Here is a 21432-nt window from a genome sequence, read left to right on the forward strand (position 1 = left end):
AGCTCCAGATCTTGCTTCCTGGTGGGAGCTGGAGGGCTGGATTAAAACGTCTGGCGAGCCGGATGTGGCCCCAGGCCATAGTTTGCCCACCTCTGCTCTAGTGCAAGGCTGTGCTAGGTGGAAATTTCTTCCTGACCCCAGCTACTGATAAAGCTCAGGAGGCATGAAGATTGAGAGCGCTCTCTCTCTCTCTCTCTCTCTCTCTCTATATATATATATATATATATATTATATATATCAATATCAGACTAGGACTTAAGGACCAACCAAGAATGGGGCCCCATTGTGCTAGGCACTTTATAAACACAGTTTTCTGCTAGTCCCTGACCCATAGAGCTTACAGTCTCACTAGGCAAGATGCCCACAGGTGGGGGAAAGGGGAGAAGACCCCAGCAGAGAGTGATGGCAGCGAATAGCATGTTAGTTTCATAATGCACTTTTTTAGAGGCTTTTAGTTAGGATAAACTACATGGAAAGAAAAGGGAGGGGCAAGGGGATGCTGGAGAAAAAAGGGGTGTTGGGGGCAGGGGAGAAGAGAGAAAGGGGCAGGTCAGGTGTGAAGTGAAGCAACTAGGCAGAGGAAGAGTTGGAGCAAATAGCCAATCAGTGCAGGGTAGAGACAGTCCAGTCAAAACCGTAGGAAGTTCTCTGGCCAGGTCCCTGCTTTGATGCCTTCTCAGCCCAACAGCTCCAGCTGGCTGGGGTCTCTGGTTGGTTGGTTCCTCTCCCGTTTCTCCTCAAGGCCATAGGGTGAGGTGGGGGGAAGCCAGGAGGCATCACCTGAGTCCTAGTTTCCCCTGATTGTGGGGGGGTCCACTGAACTGTGCTGGTGGGAAGGGGTGGCCCTGGCTGGTCATGGAGGGCTGGGGAGGGAAATGGTTGTCCAATTCCTGCCAAAACAGCAGTGGCAGTTTTAAAAAGAACCAGGCAGGGATTCTCCAGCCAGCAGATTTTGAGGCCAGCATCTGATTTAATCACCATCAGGAATGATTGCTGAACATCATTAATCGCATAGCATGAGGTCACTACAAGGCTGGCAGAGCAAATGGGGGAAGTGGAGAGGGCTGATTTTATAGGCCTTTGGGTTAATATTCTAATTTACAAGTAAAAAGCCCTTTACAGAGTCCTCTTCCCAACCATCGTTAGCCAAATTAGCACCAAGTACAACCTGTTTGTGCACTCTCCCTCTCATTGCCCTAATACAGTAGTTCCCAACCTCTCTCTTTTTGAGCGTGTTCATAGATTCTAGGACTGAAAGGGACCTCAAGAGGTCATCGAGTCCAGTCCCCTGCCCTCATGTCCCCCTTGCCCTAAATCTTGACACACTTGGTGTCCTCTCTCCTTTATTCTGTCCATTTTCTCACTCTTCCTTGTTTTTTCTTATATGTGCTTTCCTCACCCACTTCCCACTGCTCCTTCCCCCTAAACCTCCTATGTCTGATAACTGATCTCCATTCCCTCTCTCAACACGGTGCTGGCCATGCTCATCTGAGGGGTGGAGTAGAGAAGCTTGGGCTGTAAGGCTGCTACTTCAGCCTGCAGCCACCAACATGTGAGCTGCTCTTGCAACCAGCCATTTTAAGAGCCACAGCAGAAGGGGAGAAGCTTCCAAGGAGCTACCTTCTCCCTCATCTGCAGAAGGGTCAGCATGTTTCAGGTGGGGAGATAGATCTGGGCAGCTGCAGCTTTCTTCACCTACACTGTGATCCTTTTCTCTGGCACCTCCAGGTTGGGAAACACGGCTCTTCTAAAAGTGTCTTTGTTTCTTTATTGTTGTTCACTGCCAGCCTAAACAGTGTCCTAGTGGCTCTGATTGGATTAACATCTGATGCCACCTTCAGTTGAAATCTAAACCGAAAACCCTGCCTTTGGGTTCAGAACATCAGCTCTGCTTTTGTGGAGCTGATGAGATTCAAAACTCCAGAATGGTCCCTGATCCCATTGATACACAGTGGTGGGTGGGAGGGAAAAATATATTTTACTATCTTTGTTTTCTGGGTAGAAAAAGAACTATCACTGTGTGACTCAGCCCCTTGCACCTCACTGACGTTTATTTCATAATGAATTACGCAAAAGCTCCATTAATCTGACCTCCATGTAACTGAAGGTTGGTCCTGCCCCAGATAGCAATGCACCCTCAGCCTTGCTTCACTGCTTATGTAAAACTCAATTTTCCCAAAGGTTGCAGATATTTCCAAAACTCTTCGGAAAAATAAGTATACACACTTTCATTTTAAAATATCCCTGGTATGTAGGGGAGCCAAAATGGAGGATAATTTATTCTTGGAGTGGCAGAACAACACTATCTGTTGAGAATAGCTGATTTTGTAGTATACTTAAGGCCACAATTTGCTTTCTTACTGTCACACAATGGGAATGATGATTCAGACACTAGGAAGCTCTTTCAAAAATAATTGTCCAAAAGTATCAACCTTCTGTTTAGTTCTGTTCAGAGTTCCCAGAACTGGGATAAGATGTATTCTTGTGATGTCCATTAAAGTGTCAGGTACACACAATGCTTATTCATCTCTTATACTGGTGTAAATTGGGAATAACACCACAGCAGTAGTAAACTTAGTCTATGTCTACACTGTGCACAGTTAGGGTTACTGGAATGCAAACAATATACTAGTGTAAAAATCAGTAAGTGGGAGAAGAATCTAGCCCAGTCAGGTGGATGAGGCTAACATCTGAGGAATAGCTTGTATTGGCTCTAGTGGTCAGTGCCAGTGTAAAAAAATCACTGCCCATATCACCTAGGAACTGTGCCAAGTGCTGATAGAAATGGGAGGAAGTGATAAATGCCCAGAATACAAGTTTCTAGCACAGGTACATTAATATTATTACACTTCTTTGAGTGACATTAAGGTTGTGACTGAATTATTTGCTTAACACTGTAAGCAACCATTCTTCATTGCTTAATATCTGTCATTTCAAATTGGAAGAGTCTTAAGATTTAGTTCACGAGTCATCAGCCCAGCTGCACTTTTTTCTTTAACAAACTTATTTTAAAGGCAGCAGTTCAAGGGTCATTGCTATCTGCTCCCTCACTAATACATCCACCTCTACCCCGATATAACACTGTCCTCGGGAGCCAAAAAATCTTACCACATTATAGGTGAAACCACATTATATCAAACTCGCTTTGATCCGCCGGAGCGTGCAGCCCCGCCCTCTCAGAGCACTGCTTTACCGCGTTATATCCGAATTTGTGTTATAGTGGGTCATGTTATATCAGGGTAGAGGTGTAGTACATTTTCATATTCAAAGCTCAAAAATACATTTTTTGGTCATTTCCAGTAGGCAGCTGTTTTTTCTCCAATGTGCGTGGGGTTCATTGGCTGGGGGTTTTTTTAAGTGAATGTTTAGGTTTGCCATTGTAGCACCTTTGTCAAAGCATTCAGACAGAAAGCCCCTCTAGTCAAGAACAGGGTCAACTTATGCAGCAACACTACAGCCCCTGTGGAAAAGTCCTATAGAAACAAAATTAATAGGGCGGTAGAGAAATTGCCTCAACAGGCTTTTTTTTGTTTGTTTTTAAACTGTCCTTTAGACTTCTACAGTAGAACCTCAGAGTTACAAACACCTTAGGACTGGAGGTTGTTCAGAGCACTGAAATGGTCATAACTCTGAACAAAACATTATGGTTGTTCTTTCAAATGTTTACAACTGAACATTGACTTAATACAGCTTTGAAACTTTACTATGCAGAAGAAAAATGCTGCTTTCCCTTTATTTTTCTAGTAGTTTACATTTAACACTATACTGTGCTCTATTTGCCTTTTTGTTTGTGGGTTTTTTGGTTTTTTTGGGCTCTGCTGTTGCCTTATTGCAGACTTCCAAATGATGTGTGTGGGCCTGGTCAGTGTGTAACTGAGGTTCTACTGTATTCTGTAGCAAAACTATAATTCTCTTAAATCCTATAGGATGGTTAAATCTTATACAGAAAGGTTATTTTCTGTTATCTATGGTATTTTATCATAAAAGTAAGACCTGTGTAGGGGTGAGCAGTAAATCTGTCTCCCTGCCTGTTTAGGTTCCTGCAATGAGAACCAAGCAAGTTCTGGAGGCGCTAAGTGGGTACAGAGGGCTGCCCTTTTATTTGTATTGCGGCATCATGGCGCTTGTCTTTAGCAGAGACTACAAAGGGAGACAAGAAGTGCTATTATGGTGGTAGTTTTGTGATACAGGTACTTGTCAACTAAGACAACCATCTTATTTCAGCCAGGCCTCCAAATAGCCATTAAATGGCATTAGTTTGTAGTCACTATTCCCCAGCATATAAACCAGTTGCTTAGGAATAGTGATATGCATAGCCTATTACCTGACATATAAGAAATGGCTGACAGCATTTGTGGCATCCATCTCTGGGCTGAGTGCTGTATATTTCACTTTGCATCCTGCAGTGGAAATAACTTTCAGGGCCAGCTGACTCTCGCTCTCTGAAAAGTCTTTGTTTGGCCACTCTAGGACTCCTCTGTTAAAACACCTTGAAAAGCTTAAACTCCCCATTTATGCTGCGTTGAATACATCGAACCCCAGTGGTTTTCCATGCAAACTGGAACACCACCTGGATAATACCTTCATGGGCACTTCAGAACCACCCATTTTAAAGGTCAACTATCACTACACTGCAGTGTCTGAGGCCAGGTCTACACTACACCCCTAATTCGAACTAAGGTACGCAACTTCAGCTACGTGAATAACGTAGCTGAAGTTCGAAGTACCTTAGTTCGAATTAGTTCGAACTTACCTTGGTCCACACGCGGCAGGCAGGCTCCCCCGTCGACTCCGCGGTACTCCTCTCGGCGAGCTGGAGTACCGCAGTCGACGGCGAGCACTTCCGGGTTCGACTTATCGCGTCCAGACTAGACGCGATAAGTCGAACCCAGAAGTTCGATTTCCAGCTGTCGAACTAGCGGGTAAGTGTAGCCAAGGCCTGAGATAATATAGAAAAATGTGCTCTGCCATCGGGCAATAACTAGAATCTCACCTACACTGTGACCCTTCTTGGCTCTTTTCAAGGCTTTTATCATTACTGCAGAAAGAACTACCTGGAATTAGATGCTGGTATATAGATACCAGCATCTGATTAGTGCACTAGAAGTACACTGGATATTTGGATCCGTTCTGTATCCAGCTCTATATATGGAGCTAGTGCAAAGGGAGCCAACTAGGATCACATCTGTGAAAGCAGTTTGGGGAACAGGTCTCTACCCCTTTCTCCCTCCTGGATGGGGTGCTCTGGTCTGCAACTTAAAGCAGTAGCTTTTAATGCTTGAGTTAAAGATATTAGTGGTTAAGCCTTCAGCCACCCAAAGTTGATACCACTGCAACTATACTAGGAGGTCAGCAAGAACTGCATTTGGCCTGAGCTAGGGCTATGAAATGGGATGCAAGGTGTTTCCCTGGCGCTCAAAGATGAGCACCACATTGGCAGCTGTCTCTTTTAGGGTTCTCAGTGATCACTTTTCAGTTAGGCAGATGCCACATGACATGTCTTGTGCTGAAGTGCCAGGATTTTGGGGATGGGGAAGGGTAAAAGGAACCACCAGGAAAAGACACAAAATGCTTTATATGAACAGGGGGGTGAGGGGAGAGAGAGAGGGGGGGGGGGAAGAGAAGATAAGAGTTGTCATGGCAATGTTGCCTCAAGATATATATTTTTAAATCTCTGTGAATTTTGGCATTCAAAACATATTTGCATCTCCCTGAAACATTTTGGGATTTTGAAAAAAGCGTTTTTCCTACTTTTGGGGGCATTTTTTTTCCTGGAGAGCCAGCCCCTCCAGATAAATAAGGTGCTATCAGCCTGATATTAACACTGTCAAAGAAAAATTTTGTTTCCAGCAGGACAGAAGTATCCATTGTTGTCCTGTTCCCTTGGCCAAATGCCTGAGAAAAAGCATATGATCATCTCCCTGACGGAGGAGGTTGTTTAGCAAGGGCCAGTGCTTGCCATTAAAAAGCCACATGGACAAATTTTGTTGTGTTCCACCCATATAAGTGCCACAAGCAGGGCCAGCTCCAGACACCAGCTTACCAAGCAGGTGCTTGGGGCAGCCACTTCGGAGAGGGGCAGCACATCCAGCTGTTTGGCAGCAATTCAGCAGACAGTCCCTCATTCCTGCTTGGAGCGAAGGACCTCCCGCCGAATTGCCGCCGCAGATCGCGACTTTTTTTGGGGGGGGGGGGGGGAAGAGGAGGGGCTGCTTGGGACGGCCAAAATCCTGGAGCCGGACCTGGCCACAAGGACTCCTTGGTTTTTTTTTTGCTGATACAGACTAACACAGCTACCACTGAAACCTGAATTCTGATTATAGTCAGTGCTTAGATACCAAGTGATATAGCCCCTCCACTAATTTAACTGAAAATAGAAGTTGGCCAAGAGAAACTAGGGACTTAAGATTCAAAAAAAGCAAAGAAAGAGGAGACAAAACGTTGGCCCTAGTCAGAATCCTGCACGGGGGTTATAGCATCACGATCCAATGGCTGGAAGTTGAAGCTAGACAAATTCAGACTGGAAATAAGGCGTCAGTTTTTGGCAGTGAGGTTAATTAGCCATTGGTACAATTTACCAAGGTTCAGTCTCCATCACTGACCATTTGTAAATCAGTTGGCTGTTTTTCTAAGATGTGCTTGAGGAATTAGTTTGGGGAAGCTCAGCGGCCTACAGCTGATCATACGTATCCTGTCTGGCATTGGAATCTATACGCTAGGGTTGCCAACTTTCTAATGGCACAAAACCGAACACCCCTACCCCAAGGGGGAGGGATAGCTCAGTGGTTTGAGCATTGGCCTGCTAAACCCAGGGTTGTGAGCTCAGTCCTTGAGGGGGCCACTTAGGGAGCTGGGGCAAAATCAGTACTTGGTCCTGCTAGTGAAGGCAGGGGCCTGGACTCAATGACCTTTCAAGGTCCCTTCCAGTTCTAGGAGATGGGATATCTCCATTAATTTAAGGCCCAACCCCCATTTGCTCCATCACTCATTCTCCCCCACCCCCTTTCACCAGGCTGGGGCAGGAGGTTCAAGAGCAGGAGGGGGGTGAGGGCTCCAGGGTGGGGGGGTTTGGGTTGCATGAGGGGGCTAGGCCAGGGGATAATGGGCTCTGGGTGCAGGCTCCAGATGGGGCCAGGAATTAGGGATTCAGGTTTGGACCGAAGGGTTCAGAGTGCAGCTGCATACTTTGCATATGGGCAAGGACGGCCCTGCTACCAAGGTCCCTTTTCAACCAGGCGTTCCAGTTGAAAACTAGATGCCTGGTAACCCTGCCATAAGCACCTCCTGTGAAATCCTGCTACAATCAATGCAAAGGCTCCTCTGGTGACAGCAGCATTAATGGCATCATATCCCCTCTTGGCTATAGGGCATCAGTCAAGCCTCAGCAGAGATCAATTTCTTAATAGCCATACACAACTAGCATTCTCTGCTCTACACCCCACCCCTCATCATCAAATCCAAGCAGGTCACTGGTATGACAAGCCCAGAGATGAGAGATCTAGCTCCTCTCCTGCCAAATTTCTGGTCTGACTACAAAAAGGTATTTTTAACTGACACTTTCAAGTCAATACATGACTCAGCCACTGCAGCAAGGGGACTATTGAGCATCATACTTGAAAAGCCAGGACTCCTTGGAAACACGGGATCACATACTAGTAAGGCAGCCTTCATCCTGCCAACAGAAATACATTGTAGATCTTTTAGACAAGACTTCTGCAACCATGATCCTCTCTGCTCCATAGTAGGTAACAGGACACCACTTCAGCTACCCAGTGAGCAGTGATGACTTGCCTGTTTTTGCCATCTTTCTATTACAAACATCCAGGCTGTTCCCCCTTTCAACTCATGTACATTTGCTCTTCAGTTCCTAGGCAAAACAGAACATGATGCAGGCAGTACCTTCTCCAGCTCACCCTCTGTATTCTTCTACTGCCTGTTCCTCCCAACTATATATATAACCTCCTAGTTACTGAGCCAATTGTCTCATTAGCCCAGTAACTACCACCCAGGTGTCAATAATCCCCACCCTGCAACAGAAACTGTGACCCCTGCAGCCTTCTCTATGCTGCTGTGACTTCGGTGACCAGACTGCTATAGTTAGCCCTCTGTCAAAGCATCCAAAAACCCAAGACGCTTTTTTTGCAGGGTAAGTGACAGAGCTGGTCCTAGTGTCGTTGGCCAAAATGTCCACTCCCATATCACTGTGTAGGGTGCTGTGTGCCATCTGCCTGAGTGACAGCATTTCACTGATGGCTGAGGCCATTTCTGTATATATATGGTGTATAAAAGCCTATGGGATGAAAAAGCACTATATAAATGCCAGATATTATCCTCTTGCTAGGACAAATAGCAGGGTTGTGGCTGGGACCCAAATTATCACAGGCTATTATACCAGGGAAGGAACTAACTATACCAGAACAGAGGAAAAACAGTAAGTAGCCTTTGGACATTTTGGTCAGGGGGTCTTAAAAACCAAGCTGTAGTTTCAGCTAGTGGAAATCAGCACCGAAGTCAATGGAGCAACACCAATGTAACACTAGCTGAGTATCTGGCCCAGGAAGAGTCAAGGTTCACCTCCAATTGACAACATTTTATTCCCCCTTCACAGGGATTTTCTTACATCTTTTGAAGACCAGATTGGACAAACACCTGTTATGGTCTAGGTTTACTTGGTCCTGCCTCAGCATAGGGGGCTGGCCTAGATGACCTCTTGAGGGCCTTTCAGCCCCACATGCCTATTATTCTATCTTCACTGGTGACAAAGGCAATAGTCATGGCACATAGTGGCAAAATACTACTTTATGCAGCTCTAAGACATAGTTTCTTGTCATTGTGATTCTCTTTGTTGTTGCCTGCTCAAGCCAGACTCTGATACTTTTTTTTAACTGATCCAGAGGGCCTCATGCCACACCACTAATATTGAAAGGCGTGGCACACCCTGGATTTGTAATTCCTGGAATGGCACATTAAACAATTTGCCTGTGCAGTTTATTCAGATGTAAGTGACTAATTACATATATCTTTGTTAGTCCATCTAATCCTTGAAGACAATTTAGGCCTTTCAGCTCTCATGCTGCACAGTGACTCTCCAGTTCTGAAATCTGTATTATGATGGAACACTTGGGGAGCCAGCAATTCTAGGCTAACAGAGGAACAGCAATTCCTGCTCAGTAGGTTTCAGAACCCAGTGTTGTCAAAGGCTGATTGATAGAGATCAATCAATCCTTGTGTTGCTAGTGATGGAACCCAGTGTACTACAGTTTCAAAACGGTACGTGCATCCGACAGTGGTAACTGGATTACCTCTGCACAACCATTTGAGAAGCTGCTGGCTTGTTGCAGCATTTATTAGCATTCTTATGTAGTTCTAAGCTTTCCACAAATAAGATTTCCATTCCAGCAAAGCAACCTTCTGGCAGATTTGCTACTGCCTAACACCTTCTTGCATGCAAAGGAGGGTGATTACACATAATGTTGCAAAACTGCTTGCAAATTTGTCTTTTCTTTCATGCTTTGCAGGATTGTTGTCCTGTTTTCACCCATCGCATTCTAAAAACCTTTGCACAGATGAAAAGGCATCTTGGGAGCAATAGGACTGAGTTAGTTCATTGAAGATGATAGTGATGACTGCACGAATAGACCGTGGTGTGCCCTGGAAAGTCAACTAGCACAAGTGGGGAGAATGCAGGTGTCCCACATTCAACATTGAGCAAAGCATTGTATTAGAAGGAGGATGTTTGAATCACTTAACCCTTCAGTCAGCCAGTGGAACAGTTTCACATTAAATCTGCAGGTAGGGTGACCAGATAGCAAGTGTGAAAAATCAGGACAGGGCGTGGGGGGTAATTGGCACATATATAAGAAAAAGCCCCAAATATCAGGACTGTCCCTATAAAATCGGGACATCTGGTCACCCTATCTGCAGGAGATTATGCCTTGATATGAAGTGACTTTACTTGTAAAAAAGAAGCAAATTCATCGCTTGCTAATTCACCATTCCAATATACCGCTAGAGTGGGCCAAGGCTTGCAAGCTTTTATTCACATGTATTGTTATTTATTGTATGTAGTTTCAATGAATTCAATACAACTATTTGCATAGTCTAGCACAATGGGGCTTTAAACTCTGTTGGGACTTCTAGGCATTGTGGACTAGATTTTTAAAGGTATTTAAACGGTGTCTAAATATTCAGATAGATGCCTAATGGGATTTTGGTGATGTTGAAAATCCCACTAGATGCCTACTGTCACTAACAGATAGTTAAGGGTTAATGCCTCTTTTACCTGTAAAGAGTTAAGAAGTTCACCTAGCCTAGCTGACACCTGACCGGAGGAACCAGTGGGAGGACAAGCTGGTTCAAAGGGAAGGAGGGAAGTTCCCTTTGTCTAAGTCAGAGTTTCACTTTGGACTGGAGTGGGAAAGCTCCAGAATTCAGCCTCTTATTAGGAAGTGAGTATTAGTGAAGGAAATAAATAGGTTTATGTTTATTTCTTTGTAACCTGTCTTGTGCAATTAGAGGAATCATCAAATTGGGTATTTGGGTATTCTTTGTGGAACTAAGTTTTTGCCCAGGGGAACATCCTCTGTGTTTGAAATCTGTTGTCTGTGAGAGTAGCTGGTATGCTAATCTCTCCCAGAGGGTTTTCTTTTACCTTTCTTTTCTTTAATTAAAACCTTTTTTTTTTTAATAACCTGATTGATTTTTCCTTGTTTTAAGATCCAAGGGGTTGGATCTGTGTTCAGCAGGGAATTGGTGAAGAGTCTCTCAAGGCTACCCAGGGAAGGGAATTAGTGCTTGGGAGTGGTGGCAGTCAGACCAGATCTAAGCTGTTAATTGAGCTTAGAGCTTCTCATGCAGGTCCCCCACATCTGTACCCTAAAGTTCAGAGTGGGGAAGGAACCTTGACACCTACATATCTTTTTTAAAAATCTGAGCCCACCTTAATAAAATAATTAGTAATAATAATAATAATAATAATAAAAAAAGGGTTGCTAGATCAGATCTCAGGTTTTTACTGTAGCACAGCTAGGTGGTTAGGGACCAATTCTATTTATACTGAAGTTGATGGCAAAACTCTCTCTGACAATAATATGCTGGAGCAGGCCCTTGATGGTGAATTTTTCATACTAGGAGGTAAAAATACTGCAATACTGCGTTAGCCTTTTTGCTTTTACAGCTGCAGTGCTCAAATACAGTAAACCAAATCCAACAATCTAATTTTCTAAATCCCCTTTGTGTTGAAAATTCCGCTTGCCTTTACATTTCTTTTCCCCCATTGCACAGATATTGAAATTATTGCCTCAGCTATAATCTTCATTCTGTGATAAGATAGGGTTTTTCACAGCGTGGTCTCCTCCTAAAACTCCACCAAGTCTTTCGCTTATGTGACTCATTCAATTACGCATGTGGGCAGGCGTTCAGATAATAAAGGTAGTTAGCAGTGAGAAATACTGCTGATTCCTGAGGAGGTGGAATTCTACTGCTGGTGTTTTATCATAAGGGCTGCTAAATTCACTGAGCTTCCAGCCATTTTAGAAGCTAAAAATTTCTCCTTTCTGCTATTTTTTTAAGAGCTACTTACAAAAATCAGGTTGGCAGTTAAGGAAGAAAAAAAATGTCATACCAAATGCAAGTTTGCTGCTATCCTCTTCTAAGTGACACTTCTCAATTTCTGGCACTTTAATGACTATAACCAACCCATGCCCAAAACAATATCCTTTATCCTAGTTGAGCGAATGCTTAAATGATAGTTGATACACAAATGGGTGCTGTTCTCCTGATTCCAGAAGTGCAGCCAGCAACTGTGCCTAAGTGAATTGTTTTGTTTGGAAAAGCTATATGTACTGACAAAAACCAGACTATTATACAAATAAATGATAGGCCTTGGAGATTATGCCTACTGCAGGTCAGCAAATATAATTAGATTGCAAATTCCAAGGGAACTTTTTATTTAATGAACATTGGGAAAAAAAATGCACATCTCAAACTCTGTGCAAGGGGAATTATTAACTGGTAGTAAATACAGCTTTGATGTGGAAGTCTGCTGATGTATTGAAATTGTATGCAGATGAAGGCTTCAAAGGGGATGCAAACTGAACCAAAACCAGGATTAGTTAAAGCAGACAAATTGATTAGCACTGCGTCATAGGCCTCTGCACATTAACGAAAATTATTAACCGTTTGGTTGCTGTAGTCCTATTGGGGAAACATACTTTTTTTTGAGGCTGCCAGATGTGGCTGCTCTATAGAAAACAGCTGCTGCAGCATAGGCACATTCCAGCAACACTGAATGGATTGGACAGGAAATTACAATATTTGTAGTTCGCACACAGGATGCGGTGTGATGTGAGGTCAGTGATTTATTTGCAAAATGAAATTCCTAGAGCAGGGAAGCCATGCCCAGGTCTTGAAGCTGTGAACCAAGGTAAAGAAGGTGTCCTATTATATATAGCAAATCCACGCTACAGAAAAATATCTAGCAAGAGGGAAAATGCATTGCTTGGCTGAGCGTTTGTTGAACATTGAGAGCTAGGGAACAGAAACTTTAGAAAGGAGGAATTTCCCTGGCTGCCCCCTACAAATAAATGACTGTGTGAGACTGGCAACGTGTATATAGCTGTACATTTGGCACACTGATATACCTGAACTTCAGAGTGCAGCTTTCTTATTATGATGATCCTTTATTTATTCCAGTAGCGCCCAAGGGCCCCACTGTGCTTGGTGGTGTACAAACACCCAGCAAGAGGCAGTCCCAAAGAGCTTTCCATCAAAGGCTGGGGTTTAAGGAACCTATGAAATTAGCAACAGAGGGTCCCGTGGCAAGTCTTGAGTCTGATGAAGTGGCATTCACCCACGAAAGCTTATGCTCCAATACTTCTGTTCGGCTTAAAGGTGCCACAGGACCTTCTGTTGCTTTTTACAGATTCAGACTAACACGGCTACCCCTCTGATACTATGAGAATTAATTACCCAATGCCTATTGAAATCCAAGGATTTAGATGCCTAACTCCTGTAGGCTCCTTTGACGATACCGGCAATCGGCCGAACCTGTGGATGCGGCAGGTAAACAAACCGGCCCGGCCCGCCAGAGTGCTTACCTGAGGCACGAAGAGATCAGTGTCTTAGCTGAGGTCACACAGGAAGGCTGGGTCAGACCTAGGAATTGATCCTAAATCTCTTGAGTACAAGGCTAATGCTTTAACCATACAGTCAGCCTTCCGGCCAGAAGGTCTACTGGGTCTGGAGTGGCTTGAAATGCATACAAAGGCTGGTCTGGTACAGTAATCACTGTGAGGGGAGGGAATGACATTTTCCTGGGTGGCTAAACACACTGGTTTTACTGGCTGACCAGGTACCCTTCAGCAAATCTCTATGCCAACACAGACAGATATAAAATTAAACTGTCATCAAAAAAGAGAAAAAGTGTCAAATCTGAGCTTTTGTAGCAAAAGGAAGAGAGCAAGGCTTTTGTTCCTGATGACTCAAGTGTTTTCAAGCTTTTACAGCCAGAGTAGGATGACACTGACAGGGGGAAGCAAGCTGTCACTGTGCCGTCTTGTGTGCATGAAAAGGAAGAAGATCTGCAGGTGCTGCCAGGCTAGTGCGAGGGAATTTGAGCAGGCAATGTTGTGGTTCATGTACTGTGTCGAGAGGACTGATCAGGGTCATTCTGATTAAGGAAATTTTATACAAAGTTCCTGAACATATTGCAACGCAAGTGATTGCTTCTGAAACGCAGTATTTAAAGGGCCCATAAAAGACTAAGGATATGTCTAGACTGCAAAAAAAAACAACCACCCCTCATGACACTGAGTCTCAGTCAACTAACTTGGGCTTGTGCTACAGGGATAATAGCAGTGTAGACAGTTGGGGTGTGAGCCCTACCCCCCCTCACTGAGTTTCAGAGCCTGGGCTCCAGCCTAAGCCCAAACAACCCCAGTGCTATTTGTAGCCTCAGAGTGCAAAGCCCTGTGAATCCCCCTGCCCCTGAGACTTGCTTCTGCAGGGCTTTTTTTGTTTGCAATGTAGACATATCATAACAGACCTATGGGGCCAGCATTAAGGTTGTTTGGGGGTGGGGGGGTCAGTGAGAGCTTAGGTAGTGGTGTGTGTGATTTGTGTGTTAAGGCTGGCTTCAGAATAATGTATGTAACCTCATATGACTGCCCTAGAAGTCTTTGATGTTTTTAGTGATGTATGTATTGGTTTGTCTTGTTCTAAATTGCCCTTAGCATCCTTAACACAATTACTGCTCGTTTTTTTGTGGTAGAATGTGCACCTAGAGCTCACTAGCTTGTGCTTCATGCACACCCAAAACATGCAGGGTGAAATCTCGCCCCCCACTGAAGTGAGTGACAAAACTCCCACTGCCTTTAGTAGGACCAGAATTTCACCCCATTGTCTTTAGTCCTTTTGCACCCAAATCTCCCATTGCAGAATTGAGTCATGTGGACACATTCATCCACTGACTTCATTCAAGTTACAGAAAGGATGAATTCCATTTCCTTGTTTTTAAAATTACTCAAATGTGAAACGTTGTCTGCAATGCATCCTTTCTGTCTCCTATGGGAACGTGTCTATGTGTACGTCTAATTCCCATTAGAAGAGACAAAATGTAGGTTGTGTTTAAAAAAAAAAAAAAAAAAAAAAAAAGTACAAAACCTAATATTAAGAAAAATGGATTTTTATGTGTTTGTTTTGAATGAAATCAGATTGCATTCTAATCTGCTTTATTGATAAATATGTACAGTATTCATCAATGGGTATTAGATCGCAGAACCAAAATGCAGATATTAGGCCAAATTCTGCTCTCAGTTTCACTGTGTAACTATGGAGCAATTTCATTTAGGCTAATGGAGTTACTCTGGATTTACATGGATGTAACACAACCAAACTCTGTTCAATTACTTACAAATGTAGCATAGCACGTTCAACAGGACAGCTGTGTTCTCAGCCGGACTATTTTTCTAAGATTCCCTCAAATGCTGTTCCAAGTGTATTGTTACTCTGCTTTCCACCTCATCCACTGCAAACCATCAACTCCTTTGTTATACACAGTCATCTGGAAATATTACTTAAAACAGTCATGCTGATCCACAGATCTATCAAAAGTACTTCAGGACTGAAGCCACTGGACCTGAATCTGATCTCATTTAGAGTGGGGTAAATACAGAGTAACTCCTTGAAAGCTAGTGGGCTACAGGGGTGTAAAAATGATGTGATATTAGAATCAGCCTCACTGCAACCTAATTCAAAGCCCCATCAAGTCACTGGGAGTCTTTCCATGGACTCCAATGGGACTGAGGTGAGATGCTATATACGTATGTATGTGTGATTCAGACGAAAAGGAGTCTTTCAGTAATAATAATCCTGGTCCCTTCTATAGCCTCGTCCATCCTAGAATCTTAATAATGCTTGGCCACTTTGTTAAAGCATATTATTATTCCCATTTTGCAGAGAAAGAAAACTGCAGCACAGAGGTTACGATGTGTCCAGTAACCTAGTGGGGAAGTTGATACCTGGAATCCAGGCTATAATTCTGACCCCCGCTCTGAGTTACCACAGTTCAAAGAAATCTCTACCTTTGAAACAAATGGTTCCTTTATACTCCCTCTCAGGGGAGACAATGGGAGAAGGATTGTCTGAATTCGCCACATAAATATTAGGTCAACTCAGTGCTTCACACTGTTAACTCCGTTTTCCAGGGAATCCTCAATCTCCATCTCCAATAATTTAACAGTGGATCCATGAAATTCATACTTTACCACCACAATAAAACTATCTGAGTGTGATGGAAAGTGCTGATGCACTCCGTATTTGGTCCTGCCATGAGAGCAGGGAACTGGACTCGATGACCTCTCGAGGTCCCTTCCAGTCCTAGACTCTATGAATCTATGTTGGAGAAGAAGGTGGATGGATGGGAACAAGGCCAGGATGCTAAGCAGAAGCCACAGGGTCACGGAGGGGCTGCTTTCATGGACTAGCAAAAAGGGATTATTCAACCACATGTGTGACAGAAGCAGGAAAGATTGCTTCATACACACAGTTTACCACAATTTTCAGACAAAGAAAGTGTGTATGCCTTCTATGGTTATGAATTATTCAGGAGCAGCACATATGTTTGGTAGCATTGTAAAATAGACAATGGAGCATAAATCTTGACAAGTTTTGAGACCTGTTTCTGTGTCCACGTATTTCTCTTGGTTCAAGTACAGTTCCAAGCAAGGCTGGATTAAGGCATAGGCACTATAGGCCCAGGGGTCCCAGCTCCTGGAATCATGTGATTACACCAGACTCTCAGCTTTCATGTAAAAAGTCAGTTATTTCTTATAGTTGAGAAGAAAAGCTTGAAAATGTGAACCATGTGTAACCTGAGGCTGCAGAGAGCCTGAAACCATAGCTGTGAGAGAGGTGAATTTCCCTAGGCATCTCAATGTGGTGTTACCTCCAAGACCCACTCCTTTGAGGGCCCCATCAACACTACCCTTGGTGGGGACTCTGTGTGGCAGGCCTGAGGTGCAACAAGAGGAGGGAGCCAAGGGGCCCAGGTTGCCCCGCTTGACCAGTTCTGATGTTGCAGAGACCCAGCAGCCCCTGCCTCCCACATGGCCATGCCCAAGACAGCAGCAGGGTAGCACCATGGCCCAAGACTTGCCGCCCACACAGGAGGTAACGGGCTGGGGCATGCACATCACCACCCAACGGGAGAGCCTCTGCCCAAGTCCTGACACTGTGGTCTGGGAGGGTCCCCAGCTCTTCCCCAAGCCACCTGTCCCAGGTCGGGAAGCAACAGGGAGGGGTCTGCAGCCTGGATGCTGGGGCTTTCCATGGGGAGTGTGGGTGCTGGGGGTCCACAGGACTGCACAAAACCTCCCTCTGCACTCTCTGGGCAGTGCCCTACACTGGAATTAGGAGCCCAGACTTGGCACATTCCAGCAGTACCTTCCTTGGCTGCAGCCTGTGACAGTCTGTACCCTTATATTCCCCCCTTTTACAAGACTATGATAAATTTTATACAAAGTATGCCTTGTGAGGTATCGTTTGAAAACTCAATCTACTGAACATTATTGTCATGGTAAAATCTGTGTAACAACACTGTCTGTAAAGTTATAAGATTCTACTGTATGACATTGCTGAGACATGTTCCAAGTTTAGAAAAGCAGGCACAGACCAGTTCCTCAGAGATAAAGGGTTAGCCAGCACTTCAGCCAGGTGTCAACATAATCAAGTGGACAATCACCTGGGTAAGCCACCATTCTTTGGCAGGAAGAAGGGTGTGAGTGAGAAATTTACATCTGGGCAAGCAGATTTGCTGTCATCTGAACCTCAGCTGGAGATGATTCTCAAAGAAGAGAAATGCTATAAGAAGGGAGAACAGAAGACACAAATCATCTCTCTCATAATTTCTACTCATGGCATCAACAACATTTGAAAGACTAAAGGAGCATCATTGAACTGGTCCTAGCTGAAAAATCCAGCCAGACTGCTGTGATCATGTGGTGAGAAAATACTTTTTGCTTTAAATTCACTTAGCTTGTTAAGTTAGATATTAATTTGCAGTTTACTTTTCATTACTTTATAACCCATTCTGACTTTTATGCCTCATTACTTGTAATCACTTAAAATCTATCTTTCTGTAGTTAATAATCTTGTTTTCTCTAAGCCAGTGGTCACCAACCGGTAGATTGCGATCGTCTGGTCGATCGTGGAGCCTCTGCCAGTCGATCGCAATCTCCAGCTGCTAAAAGTCCGGTGGCGGAGCAGGACTAAGGCGGGCTCCCTGTCTGCCCTGACCCCAGGCCACTCCCAGAAGCGCTCAGCAGCATGTCCCTGCGACACCTAGTGGGGGGGCAGGAGGTCTCCGCGCTGCTCCTGCCTGCAGGTACCGCCCTTGCAGCTCCCATTGGCCGGGAACGGGGTACTGTGGCCAATGGGAGCTCTGGGTGCAGTGTTTGCAGGGAGGGGCAGCATGCGGAGCCATGTGCCCCCCCCCCCACATGGGCTGCAGAGACATGCTGTTGGCCTCTTCTGGGAGTAGCGCGGGGCTGGGGCTGGCAGGGAGCCTGCCTTAGCCCTGCTGTGCTGCCGACCAAGATAAGCACCTCCTGGCAGGAGCCTGCACCCCTCACCCCCTCCCACACACCAACCCCTTACCCCAGCCCTGAGCCCCCTTCGGGAGCCTGCATCCCAAATTCTCTCCTGCACCCCTGCCCCAGCCCAGAGTCTCCTCCTGCACCCCTTACCCCCTCCTGCACCCCAACCCCCTGCCCCAGGCTCATTCCGGAGCCCTCTCCCACAGTCTGAACCCTTCAGCCCCAGCCCTGAGCCCACACTCTCTCCTGCACCCCAACCCTCTGCCCAGCCCGGTGAAAGTGAGTGAGGGTGGGGGAGAGTGAGCGATGGAGGGCGGGGGGATGGAATGAGGGGGCGGGGCCTTGGGGAAGGGATGGGGTACTTCCTGGGTTGCATTTAAATTTAAAAAGTGATCTTGTGCTTAAAAAGATTGGAGACCACTGATCTAAACCAATGTGTGCTTGGATTGAAAAATTTGAACCTCCATTTGAGATAACAAGATTTGTGTGTAATTAAATGATGGACTTTTTATGAGCTTGTACTTCACCAAAGGAAAGAGATGGGCAGTACAAGATGCACATTTCTGGGGACAAGTCTGGGACTGAGAATTTGCTGGTGTCACTCTGAAATACAATTCAGGAGTAGTTGGCTAAAAGTACTAATATAATTCAGCTGGGAGTGATTTTTGCGGGCTAGAGGTTGTGTGTAAACAGACTGGGAGTGGTTGTTCTCGCAGCGAAGTGCTATAAAAGACACTCCATTTGCAGAGTTGAGGGGACACAGCTGTCCAACAGTCCAAGTAGTACCCTATGGAATGTCACAAAGGTACCATTTGAAGATTCATAACTTGCTGATCATTATTGTCCTGGCAAAATAGGTGTGGCAACATTGTATGTGAAGTTATAAGATTCTACTGTATAATGTTATTAAGGGGGAAGCAGCCACAAACCAGTTCCTTGAAGACAAAAGGCAAACTGATCCCTCAGCCAGGTGTCAACGAAATCAAACGGACCATCACCTGGTTAAGTGGGCAATTATTTAGCAGGAAAAAGGGTATAAGCGAGAAATTTACATCTTGGCAAAGAAACAGCTGGCGGTTCCCATCCCCACAGACTTTCTGTCTCCTGACCCTTGGAGATGGTTCTCAAAGAGAAGAAAAGGTACAAGAATGAGGGGAATGGATGCCCCAAATATTTTCCCTTTTCTCTGTACCCACAACACTGGAGGAACAAAGAAACAGCTTTGGACTGAGGGAGGGATCCTGACTCACAGGCGTTCAGCCAGTAAGACTGCTGAAGCATGTGGTGAGAGAGACTTTTTGCTTTGAATTCACGTAGCTTGTTAAATTCAGAATTATTTGTGTTTTTACCTTTTATTTCTTTGTAACCGGTTCTGACATTTATGCCTCATTACTTGTAATCACTTAAAATTTATCTTTCCATAGTTAGTAAACTTGTTTTATTGTTTTATCTAAGCCAGTGTATTGGTATTGAAATGTTTGGGATAACAGGATTTGTGCATATCATTTTCTATTAATAAAATGACAGACTTTATATGAGGAGAGGACTGGGCAGTACAAGATGCACATTTCTGGGGGGAGGTCTGGGACTGGGAATTTGATGGCATTGCTCTGCAGTGTAATTCAAGAGTGGCTGGCCACAGCACTCATAAAGTATAGCTGAGAGTAATTTTATATGCTGGAGGCTGTGTGTGGGCAGACCAGGAGTGATTGCTCTCGGAGTGAAGCAGTGTAAAAGGCCCCCCAGGCTGGAGAACTAAGGTGACACAGCTGTTCAACAGTCCAGATTGTACCCTGGGTAATGTCACGCAGCCCCACAAACCCGCCTGTGGCAGGCTCTGCCATCTGTGAGCCATGTGCCAGATTGAGCCCATGGGGCACCCTGTGTCCCACTATCTCCACCCTGGGTCAGGTGCCCTGTTGGAGAGGAACTGCTGTTGCTCTTGGGGTGAAGGGTTCCCTGCTGCCACTGCTAGGGAGGAAAAGGGGACCCTATCTCACTGCCTGCCTCTCTGGGAGGGAGTACCCCCTGACACCACTACAAGTTATCTTATGTATTTGTATAGTTGATTAGAGGGTGACCGTTGCTGTGACATGTGGGTTTTCCATATTTAAATTAAAAACAAAAAATATGGGTCATTCAAATAGGGGACTCCATAAAATTGTGTACCACTGTGCCTTGCTGTGATGGTGGTGATGATGGGTGATCACTTGTTACCGAGTATGATCATCTTCCATGGGAGTTATGGGTCCTCAGGTGGCTAATACAGCCTATTCTTGAACCACAAGCTCTATTGCAATGAGGGCAGATGTTTTCGGGCTCAGCAGGAGGCTGTTGACCATGACTGGGAGCCATTCTCTCCTTCCTTCTGCGCCTCTTGTCCTTTTCAGCTTGTCGGCGAGCAAGTTCAAAATGCAGGGAACATCACGTAGGACTTCACTCCATTAAGCGATCCTGGGCAAGTGTCTCCCAAGTGTCAATGTCAATATTACACTTTTTTAGGTTGTCCTTCAGTAAGTCCTTATAACGCTTCTGTTGTCCACCCACGTTACCCTTCTTTCAGCTGAGAGAATAGGACCTGTTTTGGGAGGCGATGGTCTGGCATCCGGACAACGTGACCAGTTCAGCAGAATTCCTGACAGATGATCATTGCCTCGATACTGGTGGTCTTTGCCTCTTCCAGGACGCTAATATTGGTGTGCCTGTCTTCCCATTTGATCTTCAGAATCTTACGAAGGCAGCATTGATGGTGCCTTTCAAGGACTTTCAAGTGGTGTCTAGAGGTTGTCCAAATTTTGGACCTATACAACAGTATATCCTCTGGCAGACCAGGAACAGGATCTTCAGATGTGAATTCTCCCATGAGAAAGCCTGGCTATTGGTCTGGCAAGATCAATCCAGGAGCTGAGAGCAAAAGGGCTCAAGCAGATTTTAACTGTGTGCATATAATGACCTCCAAGACATTAGAGGGAAAATGAGATCTTTGGGCCATTAGTGATTATCTCTGACAATTTGTGGAGGACAGGAGAGATCCCAGAAGACTGGAAAAAGGCAAATATAGTGGCTATCTATAAAAAGGGGAATGAAACCCAGGGAATTAGAGAGCAGTATGCTTAACTTTGATACCCAGAATGATCATAGAGCAAACAAACAATCAGTTTGTAAATACCTAGAAGATAATAAGTGATAAGCAACAGTCAACCTGGATTTGTCAAGAACCAATCATGTCAAAACAGCCTATATTCTTCTTTGACAGGGTAACAAGCCTTGTGAATGGGAGAAACAGTAGATGTGCTATTTCATGATGTTAGTAAGGCTTTTGACATTCTCACTTGACCTT

This window comes from Trachemys scripta, chromosome 11, assembly GCF_013100865.1.
Source record: "Trachemys scripta elegans isolate TJP31775 chromosome 11, CAS_Tse_1.0, whole genome shotgun sequence".
NCBI classification, from domain to species: Eukaryota; Metazoa; Chordata; order Testudines; family Emydidae; genus Trachemys; species Trachemys scripta.